The following is a 16,923-nucleotide window of genomic DNA, read 5'->3' as shown; positions in this document are numbered from 1 at the left end:
AATGGGTAAATCTCTCAAAAATAAAAAATGAATGAAAAAAATGTTTAAAAACAAAGAAACAAAAATGCCATGGCATGCCCTGTAACTTTTTGTTCTTTTGTTGCTCTCTTGATACTTGTTTCCTGTTGAAAATATCTCAAGAAAAATAGAATAGAAAATAATAAATATGACAAATGATAGCAATATATAGAGGCTATTACAGAAAAGGGATTCACTTTCAAATACGCAATATCAAAAGTATACATAAAACAGTATTAGTATGATTGTACTTTAAAAATTAGCATATTCTACAAAAAATGAATAGAAAAAATAACTGTTTTTAAATTAAAATGTCTATAATGATAAAACTATTTACGGTCTTGGTTGTTATGAAGCCATTACAAAATTGCATGATTCTTTAGTGTTAATTGAATATAAATATCTCAGTCAATTTTTAGCTAACAGGTTGGTAACACACAAAAACTATTATCAGATATAAATAGCACTATTCTCAGAGAAATCCCAATATTCCTAACAAAATACCATAAGTGATAAACATTAATCAACAAAAATTAAAACATTGTTGATATATTTATTGAAAATCAAAATATATATTGGATATGGGAAAAACAAAGAGTAGTTTTGGTATATCTGAATTTGTCCTATTTTCTTGAACTATAAGAAATTATGGTTAGTAAGAATGACGCCACCAAAAAGAGGCTTGTCAAACACTCTACATACTCGGATTCGTGAAATGCTTTGATTGTCATTTGAGTTCTGATTTGAAAAGAAGGTACTGACATTCAACTGTATTGCCATGTTTACTGTCATAAATATTAAAATAAAAACAGATAATTTTGACCACCAATTGCCAGATTCTATGGTCATTTATATTTTAGTATTGGCCGAACAAATATTGCTACTATGATTGCCATGCTGTGTATTCCCTCCCTTCATGGGCCCACCAATCACCAGAACCCCATCCCCCCTCCCAACCCCTGTGTATGTGAGTGTAGTATATTTGTTTTTTGTTTTGTTTTGTTTTTTGATGGAGATTCATCGACAGAAGAGACAAACCATGCCGGCCTGGTTTGTTTTCCGAAGACGATTCCAAACAAAGAACAAACAGTGTTGATAAAGTACCGGTAATAGATTAGATTTGTGTGTTAGGTAGCATTGACAACCATGAATAGACTTTATTTAGTTCGTACTGATTACAAATGTTATCAAAATGAGTAAATAAGACAATAATGAGATATCATAGCATTATATTTTGAATGCTCATTTCTTATTAATAAGAAAAGTAATTGTATAATTAAGTTATATGACAAATATGTTGAATGACGCCGCCTCCTTCATGCCAAATTATTCAAGTAATCACAGGAATGTATGTTTAGAATGGAATGTAGTGATGAAATGGAAGATTTAAAATACAAATTTAAACGATGTTTTGGTATAATAAATATATCCACTATTTAATTTTACATAAGACATGAACTATAAATTTTTAATTTTTCATAAATATGGAATCGAATATAGAAATTGTATTGTAGCGTAATGAGGAATACAAAAATTGATGTGGTTTCTAAACAATGGTTCGATCAAGAATCTGCTTCCGTTTAATAAAATCACAAGATTTACATGATTGGTCAATTCATTTGTTCTTGCATATAAGATTAAAGTACGTATGCCATTGGGAATAGTCTAAACTAGTCTCATGTCATTGGGTATAGTATAAAATAGTCTTATGACATTGGGTTTGGTCTTAAATGGTCTCATGTCATTGGGTATAGTATAAAATAATCTTATGACATTGGGTATAGTATAAAATAGTCCTATGGCATTGGGTATAGTATAAAATAGTCTCATGCCATTGGATATAGTCTGAAATAGTCTCATGTCATTGGGTATAGTATAAAATAGTCTTATGACATTGGGTTTGGTCTTAAATGGTCTCATGTCATTGGGTATAGTATAAAATAGTCTTATGACATTGGGTATAGTATAAAATAGTCTTATGGCATTGGATATAGTCTGAAATAGTCTTATGCCATTGGGTATAGTATAAAAAAAGTCTCATGCCATTGGATATAGTCTGAAATAGTCTTATGACATTGGGTATAGTATAAAATAGTCTTATGACATTGGGTATAGTCTAAAATAGTCTCATGGCATTGGATATAGTCTGAAATAGTCTTATGCCATTGGGTATAGTATAAAAAAAGTCTCATGCCATTGGATATAGTCTGAAATAGTCTTATGACATTGGGTATAGTATAAAATAGTCTTATGACATTGGGTATAGTCTAAAATAGTCTCATGCCATTGGATATAGTCTGAAATAGTCGTATGCCATTGGGTATAGTATAAAATAGTCTCATGCCATTGGATATAGTCTGAAATAGTCTTATGACATTGGGTATAGTATAAAATAGTCTTATGACATTGGGTATAGTATAAAATAGTCTTATGGCATTGGGTATAGTATAAAATAGTCTCATGCCGTTGGGTTTGGTCTTAAATGGCCTCATGCAATTGGGTATAGTTCAGAATAGTCTCATGGCATTGGATATAGGCTAAAATAGTCTCATGCCATTTGGTATAGTCTAAAATAGTCTCATGCCATTGGGTATAGTCTAAAATAGTCTCATGCCATTGGATATAGGCTAAAATAGTCTCATGCCATTTGGTATAGGCTAAAATAGTCTCAAGTGCAGCTCAATGCATTTGTTTGCAAGTAGTTCTCAGATATGTTTGATAAAACTCTCTTTCAGATTTGAATACTCAGTTTTACCATTTTTTTATGATTCCAGATTCCAAGTTCTTTAATTGAGAAAACCTGTAGAAAAAAATATACAATTAATCACAATGTCTATGATACGATTTTCTTTTTTGCATTCATATAATTAAGGAAATAAATCTTGTTGTATGAGAAGATCTTTTTAATTGTAGGCACGAGATAGGGTATTGATTGATCCCATGTGATATAATTCCAATTTTTTCCAAGGTTTGCAGTGAAAATGGTGTAACGTGCTCAGACAATGGACTTACAAGCAGGCAACCTTTTGTCGCTCGCAGACCAAAATTAGAGGTTGCAAGTCATTGGCGCGCCGCACATGGTTTTAGAAAGTTAAAAACTTTTTCACACAGATCAGAAGTTATATTTTAAGCAGTACTTAAATTTACATTTGACTTGTTTGAGTTTTATAAGAAGAAGATGCTTTTTATAATAAAAATCAAGCAGTGATACATCTCCCGAATAGAATATCGATTTATTTAATCATTGCATTGCATCTCAAAAAAAACCAAGAGAATATTTTCTGCGCCATTAAACTCTTTGCACTTAGCATTAACTTTTTGCGTTTTGTTGATATTTGTCTATTTATAATTAAATTATAGTCTCATTAAACAAGGAATTGTGAATTATGTACTTGCTGGGTTATATTATGATTTAGTTTACACGTGTCTTACAATAAATTTTGTAACGTAAAGAATATAAGCGTCGAAACAGTTTTTATGTTACTATAATTCAGTGACACGTCGCGGGTCGGATTATATTACTCTGCGGGTGGTATCTGGCCCGCGGGCCGTAGGTTGCCGACCCCCGACTTACAGCATAACATTCAATGCAATTTTATGAATTCGTATGGGTTAGTAAATATGACCCAATAATAATTTGCTTTTATTTCGCATTTGTTATGCTGATGAAAACGGTATAGATATCCATTTTAACAAATTCATTACATCAGTGATTTCAACATTTCTACCCCCGCAAACTGACAACACCAAATAAAATAAACTCGAGTACCGGCATCAGAATATTGAAATATTAATATTGATTTTTAAGCTAACGTAAGCATGTAAGTGAAACAGGTATAACCTATACATCGTCTCAACTTATTGTTTCTCACTTTTTTTTACTGCGTGAAATTATAAAATTTGACACTAAAACATGTTAATCAACTTTACGTTACTTGATTTGATCTCACAGATGAAATGTTAAATGACTTACGAATAAAAATATTAAATTCAAAAATTTAATTTTGATTGGTCTCATTATCGGGTCTTGCATGTTTCACAAATACATCGAACATTCTGAAACTAAATTTGTACAACCCTAGCGTCATCGAATATCGGCGTAATAAAAATCGAAACACATAAATAGCATTGTGACAAAAAGTCGTAAAAACTAATTGTTTTTGACTCGATTTTTCGAATAATGACACGTTTCCTAGAATTTTCCCACTAACCATATAAACTTTCTTATGTTTCATAGTCATGTCATCTTCATGTTTTTTTCTCGCAAACTCAAAGGGCATTTTTATTGGAGGTGGCTATGATGACTATCTTGCGACAGAGTTTGGAATTAAATATGAAAAAATTATACTTTAGTTATCAGATTTTTTACGCATTTGAATGATATAAATAAAAGATCGCATTTAATGGCTCTTGAACAAATCTGGGTCGGGCATTTAAAACTAATTTGATGCATTTGTAATCCAAATTTATAGGTGAATCAACAGACAACAAGTCAATATATACTTTCTTACTATTATTATATACTTTCTCGAGTCGAAAGTCGCAAAATGCTTCGAACCCCTGAATTGTCGACTGACCGGCAAACGGACTGCGAATTCTGAGAAGTCAGATTTACAGAAATGAAACCCAAAACAACGACTTTTAAAGAGCGAAGCAAGTTCAGTACTCAAAAGGCTCATTGAGAGTAGGGCAATTTGAACGTTTACGCAAGTTGCAACAAATTGTTATGGACAAATGCTTGTTCGGTAAGGGAAAATGTTTCCAGGCGATTTTTATCGAAAACATCTATAAACTAGATAACTCTTTCCACACTTGAAAAAAGTCATAGCTTCAAATACTTTTTGACTCAACATAGTTCTTCGGCGTCACGAAACCGCCAGAAGAAGACTTGGAAAATGGATATCGAATTGCTAACATTTCCATTAGAGATAATTTGTATAAAAGTAGCCGAGAAAAGAATCTAGCAGCAAATTTCTCACTGAATTTTTTTTTAATTTGGTGTGACAATAAATTTGAAAAACAGTTTCTAGAAATTTATGCGTTTTAAGTCATAACTTTTGCAAGGACCCCTAATAATGCCTCAAGATCAATAACAAGAAGACACTATTTTGTGCCTGCAAATAATAGAAAGCCTAAGTTAATTTAAAATGCGGCCCGCGGTTTTACCCAGGTAAATATATGTGGCCCGCCTGCGAAAAAGGTTGCACACCCCTGATTTTAAGAGATGATTCAAACAAATCTCACAATTCTCACAAGTTTCATGGAAATTTCCGTTTTTCTCCGATTTTTCTCAAAACGTGGTGTTTTTCTCAAATTTAACACTTTGTGCATTAGTCACAAAATTCCTTTGTACATATTCATAATACACATCATTTAAGATTAAAAAATAAATATATCACATGAAAAGAAATTGATGTTTGCGATCGGGACGCGTTAATTGGTTTGAGTGCATTGTAAACTGACGCTAATGATCTCGGCATTCGATTAGAAAACTCATAGCACAACGTCGTATTTGGTATTTTACATATTCCAAAATTAACTAATTTTTAAATTTCTTTCTAATTGCATGTAATATTAAAAATGTCAATATAAAATTTTGGCAGCGAAATATCCGAATTAACTAGTTTTGCTGAAATAGCTAAAAATAAGTCAGAATCCCGTTTATACTCGCGAGGGTGGGGATGTACATGGCTCATAGTTCAGATACACCTAATTTTAAAACATTTTTGACCATATAAAAGCTAAATATATCGGAAATATCGGTATACATTTAGCCGATACCGATACAATACTAATGTCAAAAAATCGACCGATACTGCCGATACCGATACATCGGTACATCTCCACATCAGACTATAGGACACAACAGAGAATATTGCTCTAGGTAACGGGTTGTTCCGAATGATTGTTGCTATCTTTTAACGCCAAATTCCGAATGATTGTTGCTATCTTTTAACGCCAAATTACGGTTTTGTTGGGCAGAATAGTTAAATCGATGGGGCAATTATACGAAATTTGAAATGGTCTGGTTCCTCCATACTTTGCCATTAAAAATTGATATGTGCGCATTGGTGCTTAAACAGGAGAAAACGAACGAAGGAAAGCAATCTTACTGCTACAAGATAAGTTCATACTCAATATACAAAAAGAATAATTTGTCACATATTTCGCACAAAAATTACAAACGATTTATCCATCCACGGCCACAAATTTTAAGAGATGAGTTACATGAGCGAGTACAAACCATAATTTGCAAAGAAAATAATTATTTTCAGAGAGATATACAGAAAACGTCTGTAAATTGTTACAATAAAATACGTGCGCCATATCACGAATTTCAAATTAAACATATCTGCAGGAGAATTTTCACATGTGTAAAAAGATGGGTAAATAAAAGATTTCGTAAAATTATTCCAGAGGGCCTTCTTCGAACCCCCGGATACAACTCCCACGAACGCTATGGGTACAATCGAACTCAAGGTAAAACAAACACCGCTATTGACAGTGCCGTACTCATTACACCATATTTACTGAATATTGGTCCAGTTAGTGAGTTGTTCAGAATGGTTGTTTTCATCTTTTACCGTTAAATTACGTTTTGTTGGGCAGAATAGTTAAATACACGGCGCGATTCTACGAAATGAAATGGTCTGGTTCTAATAGACTTTGCCGCAGTAAATTATGAGCGCATTGGTGCTTAAACTGGCGAAAGGGGTAACGAAGAAATGAAATCTCTCTGCTATGAGATAAGTTTATACTCAATATACAAAACAAATAATTTGTCCCAGATTTTGCCCAATAATAACATAAATTACCTATTTGGAATAACCTTTAATTACAGTGATGTTTAACCGAGTATACTATAATACTTAAGTGTATACTAAGTCAGATGCCAGGTATACAAATAACAATTGGTATACGCTGAACTACAGCCTGATTTAAATAAATTTCCCGGGCCGTTTTGTGATTTTGAACGGGTACAGGTCTCGTCCGAAATCGGGACTCACTTTTCTTAAAGTGTTTATCGGCCACGGCCACAAATTTTGAGAGATGAATTACATGAGCGAGTAGAAACCATAAAATGCAAAAAAATAATTATTTACAGAGAGATATACGGAAAAAGTCTGCGGCTACGTTATTTCTGAGTACAATCGATAGCCATAAAGCAACATTAATTTTGACTAGTTTGGTAATTCAGCCATAAATTCAGCCATAAATTAGCCATTTAGCCATAATTTAGCTATAAATTAACTTTAATTTTGACGTAGTTTGGTTGTTTAGCACACATAATATTTTGTGACCAGAGTAAGGCTTATATCATGACTTCACTAAACAACTTTATACTTTATAATATTAAAAAACCTTCGTTATTTGCAAGGTACATACGAAGAAAATGAAAATATCACTATTTTAGTGTATTAGAAATGGATATTTCGTACAAAGCCCTCAAAACTAATGCAAAAATGTGAGATTTGATAAAAACCACATGCGCCAGGTTTTAAAAAACAAATAAGTGATTATCTAGTTTGGGATAGGAACAATTTGTAAATTTGTATTTCCAGCGCAATCTGCATTTCTAACTCAAACCCTGACAGGATAATTATTAATTTATTATCTGAACGTTAGCGGGGGTGTTTTGTTTTTACCGGAGAAAGGGGTGTAACAAAGATCCCTAAATTGATCCTAAATATGCAAAGGAAAATGAAGGAATCAAAAAACTTCGATTACATACTTGCTCTGCTGGCCAGACTCGATAAGCTCTCATCTTGATCAGTGATGAATATCAGACAAATGACCACGACGAAACTTTTTTGATGAAATTGATGTACTGTCTTTCTAACGTTCAAGCAGTCTCTTAGCAGGCTGAAAATTAATGTATTTTTAGTTCATTCTAAAATTATCAGAGGTGTATTTAGCTTAGGATTGCGACTCAAAAAGAGTGAAAAGTTCTAATCCTAAATTGTTACAATAAATAATTTCACATTGGAATTAATTGAAACTCGTATTGTGCCTAATCACTAATTCCAAATTAGACAGCTAAACGTGAAAGTTTGGATATCAATGGTGGAATATAGAAAATTTTACATAAGTAAAAAACTAGATAATGGAAAGACTTCATGGCATGAAAATATTTCAGAAGATCCTCATAGAACACCTGGAACAGATCGACCCCAGGGGTTCGGTTTAATCAAACCCAGTTTAAAAAACACCGTTATAGACAATGTCATGCTTATTACGCCATATTTACTGGTTATTGCTCAAGTTAAAGGGTTGTTTAGAATGGTTGTTGCTACATTTTAACGCTAAATTACGGGTATGTTGGGCAGAATAGTCATCTCTACGATGCGATTCTACGAAATGAAAATGGTCTGGTTCTAACAGACTTTGCTATAGAAAATTTATAGGCGCGCATTGTTGCTTGAACTAAACAAAAGCCGAACGAAGAAATGTAATTTTTCTTTTTCTGCTATAAGATAAGATTATACTCAATATATAAAAAAAAAATTACCGCAGAATTCCCAAAAAATTACAAATATTACTTATTTGGAATGATCTTTTAGTGCAGTGACATTTAACGGGTAACGGGTAAATTTCTCAGATATTGGGGAGACAAATTATTTTGAAAATAACACGGACACGATATAAAATTGAAAGCATTTAAATGTCAACTATCAGCTAATATTCACTAATGCAGAATAAACTCTACCTACGAAATTAATTCGTTCCGGGAGCGCCATCGTACGTAGAAAATTCTATAAGTAGGGACGCGTTTTACATGTAAATACCCGAATCCGTTCCAAGCACACACAAAACTCGGACATGATATTGTACAAATTATAGTAATGGTTAAACCCCGCATAATAAATAGAAAGGTACATGTGGAAAGAAGGAAGAACAGAGAAATAACGAATGAAAATTACGAACGGTAAGTTTGTTTACCATCGTCATAATCGAATGAGTGAATTCGATTCCCAATTTTCATCCGCTAATGATGGAGAATTAAGACCGTAAAACGTGTTTTATTTTTCGACTCGGCGCTGATTTAAATATTTCATGTCGGCTGTTGTGATTTTACTTTTGCTTACAAATTAATACCGCCAACTTAAACTGAACGATATTGCCATCAACAACGTGGGGGATAACGATAAAATCTGCGAGATGGATACTAAATAATATATATCTAAGATATATTTTATACACTGTAAATTGCAAGAATAAAAAAAATTTTCGTTATGTGCGGTCACTATCGAAACTGAAGATGAAAACAATTAATTAGGGCACAATTTGCTTTTAGATTTATTGCCGAGAACGCACAGACTATCTGGACTAAATTGAAATTTACGATAATATTTTTAAAACATTTTCAATCAAAAAATCCTCGACGTCTTATAAATCACTTCAAGTCGGCGCTTATTGAAATCCTTTCATGCCGGCTGTACCTTAGTCGAAGCAATACTTTTATGGAAATAATTTTCGTAAGTTGGATTTTTCGTATCCAGAGCCTTTCGTAACTAGCGTTTCTACTGTATCGCATCCCCGGTCAGTAATGATAATATTGTTCGCTCAAAATTGGGACCGTAATTTACAAACTGTGATACAAATCCTACACAGAAGATAAAAATCGGAATAAAATTAATTTGTGTTGTTAGTGAGCTCCTTAATAGTTGTCTTTAACATCTTCACAGAATTCACAATTCTGTCAGAAATATAAAAACCAAACTACGATATCCGCCGTTGCGTGAGAATTAATATTTGCTAGTGAATAAAATAGTTTGACAACGTTAATTGGAGTGTCGGCCGCCGAAACGATCGCGGTGACAAAAAATTCACTGCAGCCTTCGATTATGACAAAATTATGAAATAAAAAACGCCGCATTGTTACGGAGTTTTCAGTCTTCTAGTGAAATCCGAAAAAAAAAAATTTATTGTCACGGCGATCGTTTCGGCGGCCGACATCCCAACTAATGTTGTTTGAAATGACAACACTCATTATTCGGTGTTCGTTTAAAATATGAGTTGAATAATAAATACGATTTTGCCCGCCACTAATCACGGCGCATGTAAATAATCATTGAATGGCAAAGAAAAATAAACTTCATTGACAATAAATTCCTGGTAATAGTTTCACTTTTCACGAATTTGATCGGTGCTACATGCGAGCGTGTTTTTGTACGTATAAACCGTTATGACGCTAGTTATAAGTTCTCTCCAAAATTAGTTTTCGCGATTTTCTAATGTTTTATTTCTAAATGCGGGTACCCGCTGACTACGGATTAATGGTGATGTTTGAAATAGGACTTGCGAAATATTTACCAAACACCGTCAGGCAAAGAGAGGCGGGCTACACGTGACTGTGGAATTTCGCTGTGAAGGACGCATATCTTTCAGTTTATTAAACGCCTTACGTCGTCGTGAATTGCACTTTTGCTTCACTGTTTCAATTTCATCGTAATCCCTCGTTGGAAAAATCCTGGCTGCGCCCTGGTTATACTATATACCCAGGTGTATACCAAATCAAACAAAAAGTATTATCGGTGGAGAGATATACAAAAAAGACAGTACTCCCAAATTAGGCCATAATTTCTGGTACAAATACTACGGAAATACACTCGGCTAGTACCCGAACTCGTAATATAACTAAAATAGTATTGAAACAAAATTATGGTCTAACCCTAATCTGGTACACATACTACGTTCCAGTGTCGCCATCTTGGTACACATACTTCGGGAGTACCGAAAAGTCTGTGGCTACGTTGTTCGCTAATTTCTAAGCAAAAGCTATAGTTATAAATCAACGTCAATTTTTACGTTTTTTGTTAGCAGTAATTTAGAACACATAATATTTGCGACCAGAGTAAGACTTCTGTCATAACTTCACTAAACAACCCTTTTCTACCTTATATTATTAAATAACTTTTGTTATTTGCATACGAAAAAAAAATTAAAAAATATGTAACACGTAGTAAAAGGTTTAAAAGCAATATTTTAGTATATTAGATTGGGATATTTTGTACAAAAACTTCGACACTAAGTTACAAATTAGTAACTATCTAGTCAGGGTTACGAACAAATTGAAAATTAATTATTTATCTATAGGGGTTGCGCAAAACATCCTTAGATTGGATCTAAAACTCTTTGAAAAAAAATCAAAATATTTCGATTACATACTTGCTTTGCATACTGGCCAGATTCGATAGGCTTTCATTTTGCTCAGTGATGAATACCAGACAAATGACGAGGCATTTCTTTTGATGAATTGATGTACTGTCTTGCTAACTTTCAAGCAGTGTCTTAGAAAACTGAAATTAAATGTGTTTTAGTTGATTCTCAAATTATCAGTGACGTATATCGAGGGTATGGCAGGTATAGCTCCTACCATTGGCAATTCTGGATTGCGGCGCAAAAAGAATGAAAAGTTCTAATCGTAAGTTGTTACAATAAAATATTTGTGCCATATCACGATTTTTCAAATTAAACAGATGAACGTGGAAGGTGTTTATCTATCCACGGCCACAAATTATGCGTGATGAATTACATGAACGAGTAGAAACCATAATATGCGAATAAAATAATTATTTGCGGAGAGATATACGGAAAAAGTCTGCGACTACGTTCTTTCTGAGCACAATCTATAGTCACAAATTAACGTTAATTTTGACGTGGTTTGTTAATTTAGCACACATAATATCTTGTTACCAGAGTAACACTTCTGTCGTGACTTTGCTTAACAACTTTTTTCTATTTTAGATTATTCGTTGTTTGCAAGGTACATACAAAGAAAATAAAAATTGAAAAATAGGTACCACGTAGTAAAAGGTTCAAGAGCACTGTTTCAGTGTATTAGATCGGGATGTTTTGTACAAAGCCCTTGACACCAATGCAAAAATGTGATATTTGATGAATACTTGCGCCAAGTTTTAAAAATAAGTAATTATCTAGTTAGTGTAAATTTATATTTTCAGCGGAATCTGCATTTCTAACCCAAACCCTGACAGAATAATTACAAATTTATTATTCTGAACGTTAGCGGGGGTGTTTTGTTTCTACCGGGAGAGGAGGTGTTGAAAGATCCTTAAATTGATCCTAAATATGCAAATGAAATTGAAAGACTAGATTTCGATTACGTACTTGCTCTGCTGGCCAGACTCGATAAGCTCTCATCTTGATCAGTGATGAATACCAGACAAATGACCACGACGAAATTCATTTGATGAAATCGATGTACTGTCTTTCTAACGTTCAAGCAGTCTCTTAAAGGCTGAAAATTAATGTATTTTTAATTCATTCTAAAATTATCAGAGGTGTATTTAGCTTAGGATTGCGACGCAAAAAGAGTGAAAACCTCAAATCGTAAATTAATAAAATAAATAATTTTAAATTAGATATAATTGAAACTCTTATTGTGACTAATCAATAATTCCAAATTAAACAGCTAAACGTGGAAGTTTGGATATCTGTGGTGGAATATAGAAAATTTTACATAAGTAAAAAACCAGGTAATGGAAAGACTTCATGGCATGAAATTATTTCAGAGGACCTTCATAGAACACCTGGAACAGATCGACCCCAGGGGTTCGATTTAATCGAACCCAGTTTATTAAACACCGTTGTAGACAGTGTCGTGCTCATTACGCCATATTCATTCGTTATTGCTCCAGTAAGGGTTGTTTAGAATGATTGTTGCTACATTTTAACGCTAAATTACGGGTATGTTGGGCAGAATAGTCTAAAGTGCGATTCTACAAAATGAAAATGGTCTGGTTCTAACAGACTTTCCATAGAAAATTTATAGGCGCGCGCTGTTGCTTAAATTATAGAAAAGACGAACAAAGAAACGCAATTTTTCTGCTATAGGATAAGCATATACTTAATATATAAGAATCAAATTTGAAGCAGATTTCCCAAAAAATTACAAATACTACGGAAGTCACTCGGATAGTCCCCGAGCACGTAATAGAACTAAAATAAGGGTATAAAATAAGGGAACTATATTATGGCCTAACCCTAACCTGGTACACATACTACGTTCTGGTGTCCGCCATATTGCTACACATACTTCGGGAGTACCGAAAACTCTACAGCTACGTTATTCGCTAATTTCTAAGCAAAAGCTATAGTTATAAATCAACGTCAATTTTTACGTTTTTTGTTAGCAGTAATATAGCACACATAATATCTTGTGACAAGAGTTAGACTTCTGTCATGATTTCACAAAACAACTCCTTTTTCCAATTTATAATATTAAATACCCTTTGTTATTTACAAAAACTTCTACACTAAAGCAAAAATGTGACACTCAATAAAAACACAAAGGTGAAGTTTTGAATTAGTAACTATCTAGTTAGGGTTAAAAACAAATTGAAATTTTTTAATTTCCATCGCAATCTATAGGGGTTGTGCAAAAGATTCTTAGATTGAACCTAAATATGCAAATTATATTGAAAGAATTAAAAAGATTTCGATTACATACTTGCTTTTCTGACCAGACTCGATAGGCGTCTATCTCAATCAGTTATGAATACCAGGCAAATGACGAAGCAATTCTTTTGATGAAATGATGTACTGTCTTGCTAACTTTCAATCAGTGTTGGGGAAAGCTGAAAATAAATTTATTTTTAGTTTATTCTCAAATTATCAGTGGCGTATTTAGGGTGTGACAGCTATAGCTCCTACCATTGACGACTTAGGATTGCGGTGCAAAAAGAGTGAAAAGTTTTAATCCTAAATTGTTACAAAAAATAATTCCTGCCTTATCACGAATTCAAAATGAAGGTAAGCAGCTAAACGTGGAAGTTAGATATCTGTAGTGGAATATAGTAAATTTTACATAAGTAAAAAGCTGAGTAAAGGAAAGATTTCGTAAAATTATTTCAGAGGAGGACCTTCAGGTTCGGTTTAATCAAACCAAGTTTAAAAAAATACCGTTATAGACAGTGTCGGGCTCATTACGCCATATTCACGGGTTATTGCTTCAGTTAAAGGGTTGTTTAGAATGATTTTTGCTACCTTTTCAACGCTAAATTACGGGTATGTGGGACAAAATAGTCAACTCCAAAGTGCGATTCGAGGAAATAAAATAGTCTGGTTCTAACAGATTTGGCCTTAAATAAATATAAGCGCGCAAACTGGCGAAAAGGGGAACGACGAAATGCAATTTATCTGCTATAATTTAAGCTTATACTAAATATACAAAAAAGATAATTTGTCGCAGATTTCCCCCAAAATTACCTGCTTGGAGTGATCTTTTAGTGCAGTTATATTCAACCGGATATACCATAAATAAACAGGTGTATACCAAGATAGATCCCGGCTATACAAATAGCAATTGGCATACGATGGTACACTAGAGCTATAGCCTGATTCAAACAATCAAATTTCCCGGCCGTTTTTTGTTTTTGAACGCGCACAGGTCCTGTTCAACTTCGGGCTCAAAAATTTATGAAGTATTTGTCTGTCCACGCCTCGAAATTTCCGAGTACAAGCTATAGTCACAAATAAAAGTCAGTTTTTCCCTTTTACACATAATATTTTGTGACCAGCGTAAGACTCCTATCATGACTTCACCAAACAACCTTTTCTGCGCTATTTTATTAAATAATCTTTGTTATTTGCGAGGTATATACGATGAAAATAAAAATTGAACAAGGTGTAACATGTAGTAAAAAGGCGAACAGCGCATTTTAGCATATTAGATTGGAATATTTTGTAAAAAGCACTCGACAATAATGCAAAAATGGGCGCTTGTGAAGTATGCGTACCAAGATGGCGGACACCATAATATGTGTACCAGGTTAGAGTTAGGCCATAATTTTAGGTACAAATACTACGGGAGTCACATGGCTAGTCCCAGAACTCCTAAAAGAACTAAAATAAGGAAAATTGCAATAAAATCATAGCCTAACCCTAACCTGGTACACATACTACGTTCCGGTGTCCGCCATGGTACGTGTACTTCAGGAGTACCCCAGAATATGAGACTTGATAAAAACACCTTCGCCAAGTTTTAAAATAGCAAATCAGTAACTAGTTAGAGTTAGGAACGATTTTAAAATTTGAATTTTCAACGCAATCTTCATTCTCGACCAGAACCTTAACCGACTAGTTAATAATTTTCTTATTTTGAGGGTTTGTGGGAGTGTTTTGTTTTTGACCGGGGGAATTGTTCAACCAACCAACGATCCTTAGATTGAACCTAGTTATACCATTAAAATTGAAAGATTTCGATTACATACTTGCTTTGCTGGTCAGACTCGATAGGCTTCTACCTTACTGAGACGACTTTCTCTTATTGATGAAGTAGTTATACTGCCTTGTCAACCTTCAACAAGTGTTTAAGAAAGCTGAAAATAAATGTATGTGACATGATCGTCGTATTTTCACCAAAATAATAACGTACGAGTATCTCAATTCAACAACGGCCCTTCGAAATTGTGATCCGACTATCAAGGGGTCGCATTTTTAAACTTTTGCGTAGATACATCCCTGCAAATAGTTCAGAGATTTTCCCTAAATTTATGAAATATTACTTATTTGGAATGGTCTGTACGTACATTGTGTTGCACCTCATGTTGTAAATGACGAGTAAACTATTAACAATTATGTTAAAATTCACCTTCTTATGAGAATCCTCTACAGTCACAGATATCTGCAGCCATTTAATTTCATAAGATACTACTCGCAGTTTTCGAATTATATAACGGAGTACAGTTATTACGACAAGAAACTGTCCAATGACGCTTTTATAACTGTTTATGGAATATATGACTTATTATTTCTGTTAAGTATGTGGAATTACCATATTGATTACGGGAATCCATGGATGTCTAAAAGTCAAATAAAATGTATAAATATTACCTGTAGATTTTTCTTCGGTTTCGTTACATCGTGTCTTCGCATCTTCAATTTCAACATCAACAACAGTTCTGCATCTGAAAAGGTAAGATATTAATAATAAACTGTTGCGGAACTTTCTAATGCCGGAATGGGAATACGTCTATCCACAATAACTTGTATATAAAAGTAAAAAAGCCAAGTATATATAGGACTTCTATCGGGCGCGACTTAAAAAGTGTGAGAATCACTGAATTCTAGGATATATATAATATGCGAGGACTCCTGAGAAAATATCGAATATCTGATGAATGAAACCACAGAGCTATTGTATTACCTTTGTATCTTTCCCTAACTCGTCAATTTAGAATGAGTCCCAGGTATGTTAAGATTTTTAGTTCATATTGAAAATAATAGGAAATTGTAATTTCAACCAAAAGATTTAGAAATCAGTTTATGAAAAGCAATACGTACAAAAATTGAGATAGTAAGCAACAACATTAACCAAATCAATAAAAAATATAAAGTTTTACGGAAACCATATAACAGCTTTACAAACACTTGTTAATATTTAGCTCACCTGAATATTATTCCAAAGAGACAAACTGATAAAGAGTAATATTCCAGCACCAACCACACACAAAATCGACCGCACTCCATCATGTAGAGTTGCTACTGAGGCGTTGTCGCTTGTGCTTTCCGCGCGAAGAGTGGACGAAAACGCTAATTAGTCCTTTGTAATTAAACGTTTTTAATTAGTCCGTTATTCCAGGATCCAACAACCCTGGATCGCTACGAGCGGATCACGCTTTCTGACACGTGATCACAAAACATAAACAATGCAAATGACATTTGGTATTTGCTTAATATTACTTGTGATTGTTTGAATGCCCAATTTACACTAATTTCTCCGTCCAAACCAAACCTTGGAGACATAACATACATAGCAATATAATCGAGTTACATGTAAAAGTCCTGTTTAATTTCCCAGACCGATGGTAACAATTGATAAAGACTCGATTTAGCGCAGAGCTATACCCAAAATGGAGTTGCGACACCGCAGGTGAGACGCAG

At 33.6% G+C, this 16,923-nt stretch overlaps 1 long non-coding RNA gene across 1 annotated transcript; it reads right to left on the bottom strand.

Moving 5' to 3' along the window:
- Nucleotides 1–1,244: 1,244 nt before the first annotated feature.
- Nucleotides 1,245–16,510, bottom strand: LOC144432174 (uncharacterized). Its single transcript, XR_013480441.1, has 8 exons — nucleotides 16,430–16,510; nucleotides 15,874–15,947; nucleotides 15,252–15,359; nucleotides 13,490–13,616; nucleotides 12,148–12,277; nucleotides 11,188–11,318; nucleotides 7,751–7,881; nucleotides 1,245–2,818 (listed from the first exon to the last, which is right to left on the bottom strand). It is a non-coding gene; the product is annotated as an uncharacterized LOC144432174 (long non-coding RNA).
- Between the last annotated feature and the right edge of the window lie 413 nt (nucleotides 16,511–16,923).

This window comes from Styela clava, chromosome 14 (genome assembly GCF_964204865.1).
Source record: "Styela clava chromosome 14, kaStyClav1.hap1.2, whole genome shotgun sequence".
Taxonomy (NCBI): Eukaryota; Metazoa; Chordata; class Ascidiacea; order Stolidobranchia; family Styelidae; genus Styela; species Styela clava.
The sequence above is the reverse complement of the archived record's forward strand: the minus strand, read 5'-3'. Positions and strand labels throughout refer to the sequence as shown.